The 17,166-nt window shown below is 34.9% G+C and overlaps 1 long non-coding RNA gene across 1 annotated transcript in view; it reads left to right on the forward strand.

Annotated features, from left to right (window-relative positions):
- The window catches only part of LOC125098266 (uncharacterized), a 71,268-nt gene extending 60,933 nt beyond the window's left edge, over positions 1-10,335 (forward strand). The window contains exons 4-5 of the long non-coding RNA XR_007126779.1: positions 7,839-7,900; positions 10,179-10,335. This is a non-coding gene — a long non-coding RNA (uncharacterized LOC125098266). The remainder of the gene's footprint in view (positions 1-7,838; positions 7,901-10,178) is intronic.
- Positions 10,336-17,166: the final 6,831 nt, after the last annotated feature.

The raw sequence follows: 17,166 nt of genomic DNA on the forward strand, positions 1-17,166 counted from the left end.
GGTTGTTCTCTGATTTTTATTATAGATCCTCAAACCTCAACTTTCAGACTTACCTCTAAGTCTTTCAGCATTCTGATTCCCCTTGGGGAGTCATTTCTGTCTACTCTGGGATGTTTCATTTTTCCCTGTGAAATTTCTTTGGGCATCAGGCATGGTTTCTCAACTGCATTTAAAATATGTCTTTATTTTAGTGGCCTTTTTTTTTTTCTTTTTTTTAGTGGCCTCCTTAAGAGCAGTTATATGCCAATGCTTATCAGTTTAGCCTGACCTTCAAGATCTCATTTTCCTCCTAGATATTTCTTATTTGTTCCCTAAAATCTCAAGCTTTTCCTCAAGAATATTTCTCTTCCTCCAATTCAATCAATCTGACTTGTTGTATTTTGTTATTATTACTGTATTGTTTCCATCCTGATCATCAGACTAAACCACTCTTCTCAAATCAATCCATTTTCTTCTCAATTATTAAGCAAATCTGACACAAAGATTCAAAGTACTCTAGACTCAGAATATTAATGTTGCTTTATTAGTTTCCAATAATTTCCTTAAGTTGTTTCTCCACTTCAAGTAATAAAAAGCACATATTATTTTAACATAGAGAGTTATCACTAATATTTATTATACTCTACCATATTTTGTAGGTGAACCCACAAATTAAGGCATAAAAAATTAAACACTGGTAAGAGCTTATGTCATTAAAAATACAGAGCCAAATTGGTCCCAAGGAATGGAGAGTGATTCCTGATAGCCTAAGGATAAACTGTATGAATCCAAAGATATCTCTCCCTTGACAGTGCCCTCATTTAGCCTGAATGTAGAATGGAATTTAAGCCAGGCTATCAAAAGTGCCCAAGTATGCCTGGCATTAAGAATTAAGTGTTAAGGCTTCATTAATACTCTGTAGCAACATGAAGCATCATTAATGTTTGCCTTAGTTTTACCTCAGCTGAGGCTGCAGCACACACACACACTCCAAACGTGTTTCCATTTCAACATTAGCACATAGGCCTTGCTTACTGTCACTCATGTGTGCTTGCCATTCAGCTCAGGCCATTTTCAAAGCCTAGCCCCATCTCTGCTCAGGTCATAAGGCTTACCCTTGGTTAAATGGCTTCCAGACTTCTGGTTTCCATCTACCACATAAGAGGGTTGGAAGTCATCACTTCATCCTAACAACAAGTTAAAATCTGAACAACCTTAAAAAATCAATTACTCTTCTTAGATCTGTCAGAAAAGTAAGGTGAAAGGGCAAACCACTGTCCCAATAATTGAAGAGACAGATAGATAAAGAGAATCATAACTTATAGGAAAGGAGATTCTAGAGCAGAGCCACCACAGGAACCAGTGCTGGGGAAGGAAAATCTGAACTGTAATTGATGAATTGCTAGAGGCTGGGTGGACAAGTCTGGGAGTTAAATACTCCAGTAGGGTCAAGTCAAAGGGGACTTCAACACTTTAGTTACTTTTAGTCCGTGGAGTTCTACCAGTTTCACACAGTGAATATCTGAAAAAATCCCTATGTCTTCCAGCAGGGAGAGGAAAAGAAAAAGTAAAAATATGCCACAGTATTCTGTGGTGGTGGTGGTGGTGGTTGTTGTTGCTGTTGTTGTTGTTGTTGTTGCAAAGGCCTGCCCTTAAGAGAAAATATTTCACCAAAGCCTCACCTACAGGAGTTTTTCCTGGGTCTAACTCACCTGGGTAAAGGGAAATATCCAACTCCAGCTCTTCCTAGTTATCTAGTCCCACCTGAAGCAGGGGTTGGGAATGAAGAATGAGAAGTACTTATGAAATCCAGAGCTTAGGGACATGATCTCACTAAAAAACTAAGACCTGCTCATAGAAATATAAAACATTGCCCTTTCCCCACACTTATTACCACCACATCACCAGAGTCTCATATTTATATAGATATATATAGAAATATATATATAGACTGTATATACTCTCACAGCATATATTTTATATATAAAATATATATAATTATCTATAATATATAATATATAAATATATATTTATTTTAATATTATATATGATAGATATTTATATATAAATATATATTTATATTTATATTATATTATTATATTTATATATATTTATATATTATTTATTTTATATATTATAGATATTTATATATATATTATATATAAAATATATGCTGTGAGAGTATATACAGTCAAAATATATAGCTATATAGATATACAGATAACACACACACACTTTGTACTATATATGTATGGATGTGTGTGTATATATATATATATATATACACGCTTTACCTAGTATATCATGTCTGGATAGCAATAAAAGAACTACAAGGCATACTAATCAGAAAAAAAAAATTGAAGAGACAGAATAAGAATTAGAGTCAGACTCACATATGTCATGGATGTTGAAATTATCAAACCAGAAATTTAAAACTATGATCAATATACAAAGGGCTTTAATGGGAAAAGCAGACAACATTAAAGAACAGATGACATAACCAGAGATATGGAATTCTAAGAATCAAAAATATATGCTCAAGAAAAAATAATTGTAATAGAAATGATAAATGCCTTTGATGGAATCATTAGCAGACTGGACATGGCTGAAGAAAGAATCTCTCTTCTTAAGAATGGAATAGAAACTTTCAAAGCTGAGAAGCAAAGAGAAAAATCCTGAAAAAATGGAATAGCATATCTAATAACTATGACATAAGTACAAAAGATGAAACATGGGTTTAATGGGAATTAACTGGAAGAAGAGAAAAAAAAACACAAGAAATAGATGAAGCAGTAATGGTGGCATTTCCCCCAAATTAATGTCAGACACCAATCCATAGATCCAAGAAGACCAAAGAACACCAAGCAGGATAAATTCCAACAAAACCACACCTAATCTCTCCTTTTACTTTCACCAACACCTCTAAGCACATATAAGCAGCAATCATCAACTGTAAATCAAGGTCCTCAGTTGAAGGCAATTTTGACTCCCAGGATACACATCAATATGTAAATACATTTTTGGCTGTCACACTGGAAGGAAGGTACGAGTGGTATCTAGAGGTTAGAGGACAGGTATGTTATAATGCACAGAAAAGCCCCCCACGACAATGAATTATCCAGTCCTAAATCAATAGGTCCAAAGCTGAGAAACTTATGTAAAGCCCTTAAAGCTACAGTCAATCTTGAGTAACAGAATGGTATGTTTTAGGATTAAAAACCTTTACCCTAGGGGCACCTGGGTGGCTCAGCGGGTTAAAGTCTAGGCCTTCAGCTAGGTCATGATCCCAGGGTCCTGGGATCAAGCACTGCATCAGGCTCTCTGCTCGGCAGGTAGCCTGCTTCCTCCTTTCTCTCTGCCTGCCTCTCTGCCTACTTGTGGTCTCTGTCTGTCAAGCAAATAAATAAAAAATCTTAAAAAAAAAAAAAAAACCCTTACCCTAGCAACAACAGTTAAAAGCCAGCTCCAGCCCAACCTAAAATAAGCCTCAGCAAGCCACCATGTTAAAATTTCCCAACCCATATGTTGAAGAGGTATAGAGTTCCAGCAATTGCATAGTGTAAAGCCAGACTTTTTTTTTTTTCTTTTCACAATGCAAGTTCTTGACTTAAAGCTTTGATTGCTAGAGGCATCCACTTCAAAAATGGCTATCTTGAATAAACACATTGCCAGCCTCTCTAGACTAAGAGACAGGCCTTCTCACCCTTCCAAAGATCTTTTGTTTTAGAGATCTTGAGTGATTTCAATAACTGAGTATTTAGGCCACTTACTTTTTCTCCTCCTGTGCTTTAAATTTATCCCCCTTTTTTAAATCTACCAAAAAGAGTGAGCCCATGAAACTCTAGCCCCCTTCCCTTGACCCCAATAAACGCAGAAACCCAGGCCTACTTATGCACTCTCTATCTCTACCCCATATCTCCCTGTGTGGCCACAGGTGTGTTATGTAATTTCCAGGTCTTGTAAGTAATAAACATTTATTTTTCAAAGTCTCCTGATGGTTATTGCTGGAGGGTGTCTTGCAAACTTAATAAGAACCACAAAGGCCAGTCCAAACACAACATTTTCTACTGATAGGCTAAGAATTGCACAAACATGTACCAGCTTGCATCAGCTGAGTGCAGTCCTCAGAGAAAGAAAATTAAAGAGTGGGGAAGATGTAAGAAATGAAAGACAAAATTACATATTTATTCTTGTTTCTTTTAAAACTTCTAGCTTTGGCTATTTAAAATATAGATGCACAATATGTATATTAGGATAGTGATACATAAATATAGTTCATAAAGGCAATATGCTGTGTTAAGGAGAGCATTTATGTAGCCAGAGTGAATGTGTGTTTTTTTTTTATTAAAGATTTTATTTATTTATTTGACACAGAGAGAGAGGGAGATCACAAGTAGGCAGAGCAGCAGGAAGAGAGAGAGGGGGAAGCAGGCTCCCCACAGAGCAGAGAGCCTGATGCGGGGTTCAATCCCAGGACCCTGAGATCATGACCTGAGCGGAAGGCAGAGGTCCAACCCACTGAGCCACCCATGCACCCCAAGTGAATGTGTTTTAATGCCATATCCCATAATTACTGATGTGGTGAATTTCAACAATTTATTTTACTATGTCTATGTCTGAATTGTTTTTAACCTATAAACCAAGGATATGTGGGACTGTCATTAATATATATAAAAATTAATACATAAAAATCCATTGAATAATACCCTGCATACTATGAGCTAAGTAAATGTCAATTATTATTTTCATATATATAAGTATGTGTTTATAAAAATAAAAAATATATAAAATCTTTTCAGAGATAAGGTATAATATTAAAAAAAGTGAAGTGCACAGATGTAGAGGATACAGCTCTGTAAAAGGAAAGGCAAAGTACACAGTCATCCAAGAATCCCACATGACTGATGGTTTTTGAGTGCCATTTCTGTCCTTTCTAGACTTTGGTACCATTAACTACGATGATGATTATTATTGCTATTTTTGATGCTACAATGACTTCTGTAGGAGAAGAAATCATGTCTTATATCACTATTTTCCTCAAAGTCCAAAGCACTATTAAAATATAATGCAGATACAAAATAGAAACAGTGGATTTATGTGTTTTAACTTGACTTTTTTATTAATATTAATTCAGTAGGCCATTTTTTTTTTAATTTTTTTATTTTTTTCAGCATAACAGTATTCATTATTTTTGCACCACACCCAGTGCTCCATGCAATCCGTGCCCTCTACAATACCCACCACCTGGTGCCCCCAACCTCCCACCCCCCACCCCTTCAAAATTCTCAGATCGTTTTTCAGAGTCCATAGTCTCTCATGGTTCACCTCCACTTCCAATTTCCCTCAACTCCCTTCTCCTCTCCATCTCCCCTTGTCCTCCATGCTATTTGTTATGCTCCACAAATAAGTGAAACCATATGATAATTGACTCTCTCTGCTTGACTTATTTCACTCAGCATAATCTCTTCCAGTCCCGTCCATGTCAGTAGGCCATTTTTATAAAAATTTCTACACATTACAAAGTGAAAATAAGCACATCAAGCCAGAAACATTAATGGTAAGCAAACATTGGTATACAAATATTTTAGTACTGGAGTTTGTAACATTTCCTCAGAATAATAATGTATAAGCAAAAGTCTATTTCATTCTCCTCTAGAATTTTGAATACTTGAAAAAAATTCCATTAAGTGCAACAAATCCTTAACATAAAATTTAAATAGTTGATAAGCTTCTCATATTCCAATTGTTAGCTTAAGGTTCTCAAGAGATTTGGTTCTGAAATTAGATACAATCACTTTTCTGCCAAAGAAAACTACATCAATTTAATGAAACTGTCACAAACTAGACCAAGCAATATACGCATCAAATAGATCAGTTCTCAAAGACTGGTCTTCAAACTTCATGACTTTTATTGCAATAGAATAGCAAAAGTTGCTCAAATTCTAGCAATCTTTTTAGTAGGGAGACATTTCTTCTCAATAGTCAAAGATCCTTTAGGATCTAGAGCATTAGGCCAGGAAGTTTTATGTGATCATATAAATTATCACTCTAACTGGGACATTTTTGAGAGTATCAGGAAGGGCTATTAATAATCACATGAGGCAACAGGTATGAACTGGGACTACGTGGAGAAAACTGTAGTTTGGGTCACTCGATTGAGTTTCATCTGAACTGAATAAAAGATTTTCTTGTTGTTGTTAGATTTACAGGTTTTTTTTCTTCCTGTCCTGTACTGGAACCAGTCTTTCCAGAATGTCTCACCTAAGGGTACTTTCCACAGTTTTTCTACAGATATTCTTTTCCCTTTTGTTTTGGGACTTTAAGTGAGAATTAGCCCTTGGTCTGCTTAACATTCTTGGCATTTACATTCTCTTCTTGGTAGGCACTAACTAAAGAAACATAACAAAATTTGCTGTGGTACCTACATCTATCAGGTTTTTTAATTTGTGATCATAAATTTGTTTTTTCGGGGTGTGTGGGTGGCTCAGTGGGTTAAAGCCTCTGCCTTCTGATCAGGTCATGATCTCAGGGTCCTGGGATCTAACCCCGCATCAGGCTCTCTGCTCAGCAGGGAGTCTGCTTTCCTTCCTCTCTCTGCCTGCCTTTCTGCCTACTTGTGATCTCTGTCTGTCAAATGAATAAATAAAATCTTTAATAAATAAATTTGTTTTTTCCAAAATACCTACATTCCAAATAAAGTGTTCTATAAATGGATTTGAAGGTTGCTAATACTTCCACTGAAAATATTTCTTATTAAGTTCAAATCCATTTGGAAACATAAAAACCAATACTATGATTTGGGGGTTGTATTTTTAAACAAATAAATGTAGCTCATTATAAAGTTTCCAAATCTGAAATTTATCTGTAAAGTGAACATAGAGGACAAGAATGTCATATCCAGAATGTTCTGCCTGCAGCAGTCTGAACCAATTGAGACAACAACCTTCAGCCTGAAGAGTCTGCAATGCAAATAAATACAAAATCATAGCACTGAAAACTACTGATATTGCAGACATGAAGTGAATTAAACATAACCTTGTAAATGCTCATATTTCAATCAAGATATGAACATTTTTCATGTCATTTCATGGTTCTATTTTGAAGCAATAATTCATTATCTATGTACTGCTTTGCCATGATTAAAGTTTAAATGGATGAGCTAAATTCCACTGAGCTTTGGTGAAAACTTAAAAACTTAATATCGAATAACAGCTCTGAGCAGTTTGTAAATAAAAACATTCAAATGCAAAGCTCTTTCACTGTAGCTTAAAGCAGCGTTTTGACATATAATGAACAGTATAATCCATATAAGTAACTGGCATCTATACTGATAAATTTACCAAACATATTCTATTTCTATTAAGCCTTCATGAATTTAAATAAGTGTCCTTTTTTTTGAGATAACAGAAAAACTTTTGACATTCTGCAAAGTAAAATGGAGTTCAAGTTAAAATCACACCCTAGAACAATCTAAACAGCACCATATTCATGACGCAAAGTTCAGCATTCATTGTCCTCAAAGAAACATACCTGACACATGTCACTCATCCAAAACATTCTTACCATTGTAACCACAGTACATAAATGGATGAGAGTCAAGTTAGGAAATGAAAGATTGTTCTGAAACCATACCTTCTGTTAGAGCTGTGTCTCAAGCTGATTTATAACAGGTAGGTTAGCCTTTTTATAATAAATAGATAAACCTAAATCTTCCATAAATTAGTTGCTACTCTAGTGGAGTGCAAGAAATTCTTGTTTAAATAATTAAGTAGTATTAACCATAGAGTAGGAAATCCAGGTATTTTTAAGACTTTCTATTGCTTATTTATTCTTCCATTACTGATTCATTTATTCAACAGACATTCATTGTACCCCTCATATGCAGAAGATAGACACTAAACATTATGGAAACTAAACTAAGGTAAGACAAATTCTATATACCCTGCCTGTGGCAGACAGAATAATGGCCCCAAAAGAGTTCCATTTCTTAATCTCTGAAATCTATGAATGTTTTATACAGTTAAAAAGAACTTTGCAGATATGATTAAATTAAGGATTTGAGATAGAATTATGCTGGATTATCCAGATGTTACCAATGTAGTCACAAGGATCCTTATAAATGGGACAAAGATGTCAAGGTCAGAAAGAGAAATTTGCAAATAATCTTCTGCTGTCTCTGAAGATAAAGAAAGGGGTCATGAACTAAGGAATGCAGATGGTCTTTTTGAAGCCAGAAAAAGAGATTTTTCCTTAGAGCCTGCATAAGGTATATAGCCCTGCAGACATCATGATTATACTGTGGTAAGACCAATTTTGAACTTCTGACTTTCAGAACTGTTATAGTAATTTAATAATAATATATATTATTTAATAATAAATTTTTGTTGTTCTAGACAAAAAGTCTGTGGTAATTTGTTACAACACCAATAGGAAAATAATCCACTGTCTTAAAGAAATTTGTAGGGCAACAGAACTGCAGCCTAAATACTGAAGTTAACAAAACAAAATTAATATCTCTTTGAGAGATAAAAGCATGAGACAAGATAATGAAATACTAACAACTAGAAATATTATTGAGTATTTATTATATGCAAGGCACAATCTAATTTTCACAACAATTTTTGGAGTAAAATATTTTTCACCATTTCTGAAGTGGGAAATGATTTAAATTTTATTTTACTTGGAGTAATACTTACTTAAAGGACCAATAATTGGAAGTATCAGAGCTTAAATCTGTGCTGTGTGATTTCAACTCATGAACCCTAACGCACTGTGTTATAAACCGGTCACTAACCCCCAGTTTATGAGAGTTAAGGAAGTTGAACAATGAAGGAGAACTAGCCAGACAATGAATTTGTGCACACCTTAATTAGTGGGGATGGGGAAATCATTCTTTAGACCAGAAGCAGTAAATGCAACATACATGTCCTGCAGAAACATCTAAATTCAAGTCTTATGCAGCTTATAATCATAATCACTTACATATGCTATGTTTTATTTAATTGAAGGGATCTTGTTATATGGGATTTTACCTTTTCTCAATTCTTTGGTAGCTTCCATTGAGTAAATTTTCCCCCAGAGTAATCAGAGAGCCAGTATGACTAGATAAACACACATGCATGTAAGCACAATGGCCCAATATTAATTTATTTATCTTTGTGTATTCCCATAAAGTCTCATGAAGCCATCCATATACGGAACACCTATAAGTTTTTACCAAATAAACAAATTAGTGACAATAATCAAAATACTTTATGGTTTGAGGTGTCTTATATAGCAGTGTAGCATAACATTTCCACAAAAAAGGAATTCCATCTCGCTTGAGTTATTGAAGTCATATATTAAAGTATCTATTTTCAATGTCAGAATAAGAGGTGTATATTATTCTATTGAAGTAATTTTAGTAGTGAATAATTTAAATGGGAAAATTACAACATCATACCTTAAATTTAGGAGAATGAGAAAACTAAACAAAAATGTCATGATATTTTGTTTGAGAGATACAGGGAGTCTGTAATATACACTAATATCCATTGAAATGGGAAGAGCAGCAACTCTGTGAAGCATTTTTAAAATATAATTAACCAATTTTGTTGAGTGATTAGATGTAGACACTATTAGGAACAGGAAAAAAAAAAGATAACTCCATTATTTTGAAATTAGGTTACTGGGAGCTTCATGTTGCTACCAGTGGGCCTGTTCAGATGAATTCTATTTGGGACTTGTTGAATTTGGGACTTCACATGAAATACCACCCTGCAGTGTGTTTTCTGGGAAGCCAAATTTCTGGTGGCAATTAGTAGATTTTGTGAGGGAAGAAAAATGGGGTAGAGGTATGGACTCCAGTGAAACAACTGTTAAAATGATTTGTTTTGCAAGATTTCCCATGTCCTTAACATTGTCATATATAATATGATGATGTAAGAGAAAAGTGGATGCTAAGCTATAGAAAAATTTTCCAGCATATTTTCTGTAATATATGCCTACAGAATGCACATTAGCAAACACAAATATAGGATTTTCCCATAGATAATCAAAACAGAAGAAATGCAGTTAAAAGAAAGACAATGACTAAGGATATTTAGATGATAGAAATAACAAGGGAATATTTGGAGGATTGAAAATAGTTAAGAAAAATGTGCAGTTAGAATAAAGAGTGAGGATGAAAATGAGTAACATACACTTTTTTTTTTTTTAAGGGAAACAGAAATAGAACACACCAAAGACAACAGGTAAATTGAGATGAGAGAACTAAGGGAATCTACACTGGCATCACTGGAAGAAAAGGAGAAAAAAAAAGATTTCAAGAATGATTCTCTTGCTAAAGAACCAAATTCTGACAATGGTCTGTGGGGAATAAATACTGAGAAAAAAAAAAAGAGTTTGGGGATCAATTTTCCTATTTCTCTGGTTATATCAAAGAAAGTAGGTTCAGTGGAGTGGTGCAGTCATAATTTAGATTGAAAGGGGATAGATAAGTAATAGATGAGTCATTTGAGTTGTAAATTTACAAAAAAATTTAAGAGGTTGGTGAAATGCTCAAGACGGGAAATTCAAGACATAGTAGATAAAGAAATAAAAAAAAAATTGGTGGTTACGTAGGACCTGAATATGTTTATTTGTAGAAGGAAATCATTAATAAAGAGCAATAAGACTCAATTAGGTCCAAGGGAGAAATGCAGGAAAAAAATGCAGAAAAAAATTAAGCTATAAAAAATGAAGAGATAGAGAATAAGGAGATAAAGGTATTTTCATAGAGATGAAAATGAAAGGGTCTCAGATAAGATTAACCCACTGTGAGAAGCCAAAAATGGGTAGGAGCAGAGGTCCCTGAAGGTGCACACAATCGCTCTGGTGAAAGCTATATTGTAATGAAAAGATCACTGCCCTTAGAAAAAGAAAGATGTCCTAAAGCTTGCCTCAGTCACTTTGTGACTATAAACCCAGTAAGTGACTCTACCTTCTCTTAGTCTTAGTTTTCATACTCTTTTTGCAGAAAGTGGTTTGTACAGGATAAGTCTCTTAAGGCAGATGAAAGTTATTATTGTAATATAGTTAAAAAGAAAAAAAAAGGATCACATATTGTTCATTGCTTTGTTAAACAATGTTTTATCCTTTAAGACATTCTGGTCTTTTTCCAACATACGACTTTAGGAATTAAACTACGTGTATCATCACATGTAGTTCCTTTGTCCATGGATCCTCACAGCGTGGATTTGGATTGGAATTTCAGTATGCTAAAGATTCCCTATTTGCTTTTCCAAACCACTCTATTTTCATGTTCTGTGGCCCTGGAAGGCTAATCTTGGCCGGGGGCATCAACGGAGTCCCTCGTTCTCTTTCTATTTGATTCAACATTAGGAGTAACTGTGCCAACACTGCAGTGTGGGAAAGGAGAATGGTCACAGCCACAGGTAACTGCTTCCCTCAACCAAAGGCACAACTGCGGTATGGCTCTCTCCTGGGAATTATTCTATTGCTCTGCAACTTTTCTTCTTTGGGCCTTGGGGTGATAATAGCTCTACACTCTTGCTTGGAAATGTGTGTCACTAAAGATTTTATCTGTTTTCCTTAACTCTTCCAAGAGCTTTGTAAATAATTGTGTTTTTCCTTAATTAAATTCTTTTCAACTACCCCATTTATGTGTGTCAGTTTCCGCTAAGGGCCATGACCAATACAATCAAAGAATGTATGCATGTGGACACAGTGGAGCATGTCCACATTTAGACAGGATCACACTTATTAATTATTTTATAGGATTATACTCCTTTATCAGTCCATACTGATTCCTAGCTCTCTAACATTGGAAGTGAGCTCCAGTCAGGTCACTTACTATGAATAAACTATGTGTCTTTAGCTCTGATGTGTTCATCTAGAATACCATGCCATTTATTTATTTCTGTAATATAAATGATAATACAGAGACAGAAAGATAGGGATTTTGCCTAAGTTTTCATTTTCTGTATCACTTTGAAAAAGTTCTTTCCCATCTAAAAACTGTGGATAATTATTTCACCTAATTAATAGTTCTGATGAGTAGATTAAATGGACAATATATGGAAAATATAATTTGAAATGTGCCTTGGACATGGTGCATAGTGTAATGTTAAATGCTTGTGTCTTTTCTTGTTCTTTTTGTCCTCTTGCTCATTAGTATTCCTATTCTTATCATTTTTGTTGCCACTCCATTGGGAACAGCAATCCCACAGGGGACATGAGTTGCCTACAATCCCTAGATCTTCCAGTGAAATGCAGAGAAAACTGCTTAGACTCATCACTTACCCCATTTTAAGATTCCATCCAAGTTATTTCCATTATTCTCCATATGCTTGTTTATCTCATTTGATACCAGAAACCCAGGCCTTCCAATTTATGCATTATCACCGAAAATATTACCTATATCACACTTTATATCTCACAATCCAACTCAATTTCCTTTTCTTTCTTGTCTAAAAACCTCTTAATATTACCTCTTGAAACTCAGATTATCATTACAAATGCTTTAGAAATCCTTCAAACCTGTCCTACCCCAGCCCTTCATCAATACTATGCTGAAGGCAACCTACAGGCCTTACTGTATTATCAAAGTCTATCCTTGCCCAATCTTGTCATTTCTCTTTACTCAACCTAAAGCCCATAGCTTATATTGTAGTTCAATATAACTTATATGAAAGCTGTATCCAACAAAATACAGAAAAACAGAACGAACAGGAGATTTTATACATAAAAATTGGCTCCCACAATCAGTGGTTGGACCTGGCAAGTGTTAAATTTGTAGGGCAGGCCAACAGACTGGAAACTCAGATAGGATTTTTCCTTATTACTGTCCTGAGGCAGAATTTCTTCTCTAGGAAACCTTAGTTTTTGCTTTTAAGGTCTTCAACTGATTTGAGAAGGCCCACCTACATAATTGAAGATAATATCCTTTACTTAAAATAAACCAACTGTAAATGTTAATCACATCAACAAAATATGTTCTAGCAATATTCAGACAAGTTTAACAAAAACAGGCACCATGATTTAGCTGAGTTGGCACACAAAATCAACCATCACACACCTTTAAATTTTTCCATTACATTTTTTAAAAAATTTACCAGCAAAAAAATCAAACTATTAATGTAGTCTATCTACCAACAATATTTTCCCAGTAAAGTCAAGTTCCCAACCACCAAGATAGATATTTTAGATCACTCTTATAACCTTAAACCTCTAGCATATACTTTTAAGCTTATCCCAATGCTTAGCTCATAAACTTGCAATTAACTTCATTAAAGTAAAAAAGCAATCATAGAGAAACTCCCTCATTTTCTCATCATGAAATTCACTAAGTTGCCACCATTCATAACTAATGTTCTCTTTCTTTTCTTTTGGCATGATGGATGAAAGAACATCATATGTTTAATTGGTCCAGTTCCTCCACTTGAAATCTGTACTCCCTCAACTTTTTACTCCTCAAGGAATTTGTTTTGCAACTGAATCAGTGCTCTCATGGATTATCAGTTTCTTTCTTTCACTAGGCATTTCTATCAAAAGTCTTAAGTATCCCTTTACTTAAGAATAAACAAAAACAAAACTAATGAACAAAAACGAATTCAAATAATCCTTTTGTGGGACTGTACAGAAAATATTTTTATACTATGTATTGAAGTATTTTATGTCTCTATATATTGGTATACAGAGATAACATTCTGTAATGTCAGATATTCTTGGTCAAATTTTACCAAACCTTTCGTCCTGGGTTAAAACAACCCTATAGATTTTGGATATCAGAGCCCTCTGTCTGTATGTCATTTGAGAATATCTTCTCCCATTCCATGGGTTGTCTCTTCATTTTCTTGACTGTTTCCTTTGCTGTGCAGAAGCTTTTTATCTTGATGAAGTCCCAAAAGTTCATTTTCACTTTTGTTTCCGTTTCCTTTGGAGACATGTCTTGAAAGAAGTTGCTGTGGCCAATGTTGAAGAGGTTACTGCCTATGTTTTCCTCTAGGATTTTACACCAGTTAGAATGCCAAGATTAACAAGGCAAGAAATAACAAGTATTGGAGAGGATGTAGAGAAAGGGGAACCCTTTTATACTGTTGGTGGGAATGCAAGTTGATGCAGCCTCTGTGGAAAACAGTGTGGAGATTCCTCAAAAAAATTAAAAATAGAGCTACCCAATGACCCAGCAATTGCACTACTGGCTATTTACCCCAAAGATACAGATGTAGTGAAAAGAGCCATATGTACCCCAATGTTCATAGCAGCAATGGCCATGGTCGCCAAACTGTGGAAAGAGCCGAGATACCCTTCACAGATGAATGGATAAAGAAGATGTGGTTCATATACAATGGAATATTACTCAGCCATCAGAAAGGATGAACACCCAACTTTTGTATCAACATGGATAAGACTGGAGGAGATTATGCTGAGTGAAACAAGCCAAGCAGAGAAAGTCAATTATCATTATGGTTTCACTTACTTTTGGAATATAAGGAATAATACAGAGGGCATTAGAAGAAGGAAGGGAAAAGTGAAGGAGGGGAAAGCAGAGGCAGAGATGAACCATGACAGACTGTGGACTCCGAGAAATAAACCGAGGGTTTTGGAGGGGAGAGGGGAAGAGGGATGGGTGAGCCTGGTGATGGGTATTAAGAAGGGCACAATTGCCTGGAGTACTGGGTGTTACATGTAAACAATGAATCCTGGAACATCACAACAAAAGCAACTTGATGTACTGTATGGTGACTAATGTAAGATAACAAAATAAACAAACAAACAAATAAATAAAATGGACCAAAAAAAAAAAAAAACTCACAAAAGAACAAAAACAAAATGCTAGTTAGTGAAAATTCTGGAGAATTTTACCTTCCTTGAGGTAAGTGTTTAAACTCCAAGAAGTATAAAACCCTGGGTTGTAAACTCCGTGCCACGTAGCTGATCTTTCCTCTAGAGACAATTATTTATATTCCAAAGGGTTCCTCCATTTTGTTTTCAGTAAAAATTTGTTTATATAAGAAAACAATATTTTCTTGCCCTCTCTCAGAAAGGGAAACAGGATTTTACAAGCTCCCAGATTTATATTTTTGGGATTCCTTATCTATAGTGAAGTGTAAGATGAACTTTTTCATCATGTCATCCTAAAAGTAAAAAACTGAAAACTTTCATATTATTGCTGAACAGCATAATGTATTAGATCAGTATTTTTACAATTCAAGAAAAAGTAAAGTATGACTAAAATATTGGCAAACAGATTTTTTTAAAAAAGAATGCATTATAATTAAGTCACCTATTGATGATATAACATCAGATATATCCGATAGTTACAGCAAACTTTTATTAAGGTAGTAAGGGATATAGACTTTTGTATAAATCTACATATAGATATATTTATATATATATAATACACACAAAAGAAAATATATACAACGTAAAGTACAAGAAAATGAGAAAAAGAAAAATTGTAACAATAATGCAGTAAATATATTTGCTCATATCAGTTTCATGTGCAGATATTTTTTAAAACACATATTTGTGAGTTATATAAATACAGAAATATCTAAATAGACAGAAGCTTTTTTAATATTGTGCCTTGTAGCTTGTCAGCTCCTTGGCAAACATAATGAATTTACTACTTTAAAAGAAAAACGTGTTGGCTGGATCCGTGCGAGTGATGCTTTCCATGAACACACTGGAAAACTATGAGGGAATCCCATTTCTGACTACAGCTTGTCACACCCCAGGTGGAAACATTCTTCCATCTAGCCCATCATTAAAAGATGTTGGTAATTTCACACAAATATAGGCAACGTTTGAATGAAATGTTACCTGATATCCATTACTTTTCTTTTGTACTAGTTACCCTCATCTGTTGGCAAATTAAATGAGATAGACTGAATAATTATATTTATTTCCTATTCTCCTTAAAATTCCATTGAAATGACACAACACATACAAATAAAGAATAAAATTATAACAGTGCTAGCAATGGGGAGTATGCCACCAGTGGATCAGAAATTCAAAGACATGTCTGGAAGAAAATAAGTAGATGGGATCAGAGTGATATGGATTAAGGAGAAGAGAATGCAAAACAAAACAAGTTAAAGAAATTCTAGGAGGTAAGTTTAGTCCACCTTATTTTACTCTACACTCCAAATTTTTTTCTCTTCTTTATTTCCTCAGTTATGGAGCTCACCAACCATCCAATGCTCTCCTATATGAATTCTCTCAAGTGCAATCTGCGTGTCATCTGCTGCATCCCAAATGACCTGGTTTAGTTTCTCTTAGAAGATCTCCAATGAAAACAAACCCACACGGTTACTGAGAGACATCATGGCAGATCCTTCTGCAAACCATTGTAGCATTTCATGTAAAAGCAGATAAAATCCACTATAGATCACAAGACATGCAATATAAACCCATCCCATGAAAGAGAAGAGGTACAGATATAATTACTAATTCTAGAGAAAACAAAACAAAGACAGACAGACAGACACACACACACACACACACACACACACACATACACAGGTCTATCTATTTATCTATCTATTGGAGACTACTGAAGTTCTAGGATGCCTCTTCCTTCCTTCCTTTCTTTCTTCTTCCCTTTCCTTTCATTTCTTTCAGCCTGCCTCTCTGCCTGCCTGCCTGCCTTCCTTTCTCCCCACCCTCCATGCCTTACTCTGAAAATGGGCAAATTCTTGAAGGAGAAAAGTTGTCAAGAATGTAAGGCTAATGTTGCTAGAGTGTATGTATGTATGTAATATATTATTTTCACTGCTAATATACAACACAGATACAGTATTAATTTCACTGCTAATACATATCACAATCAGATATAGTATAGTGAGGATTCAGTGTTAATTTCTGATCACTCCTTACAAAGGTATTGATTAAATTCTTATCAAAGAGTAACTAATATCTCTATCCTATCCCTAGTTTTCTTTTCTTTTTTTTTAAATTTTATTTATTTATTTGTCAGAAAGAGAGAGAGAGAGAGAGAGCGCGAGCACAGGCAGCCAGAGTGGCAGGCAGAGGCAGAGGGAGAAGCAGGCTCCCCACAGAACAAGGAGCCCAATGTGAGACTCGATCCCAGGACGCTGGGATCATGACCTGAGCCGAAGGCAGCTGCTTAACCAACTAAGCCACCCAGACGTCCCTATCCCTAGTTTTCTTAAACCAATACCATTTTATACTTTGATTTAC

Source organism: Lutra lutra, chromosome 4 (assembly GCF_902655055.1).
Source record: "Lutra lutra chromosome 4, mLutLut1.2, whole genome shotgun sequence".
NCBI classification, from domain to species: Eukaryota; Metazoa; Chordata; class Mammalia; order Carnivora; family Mustelidae; genus Lutra; species Lutra lutra.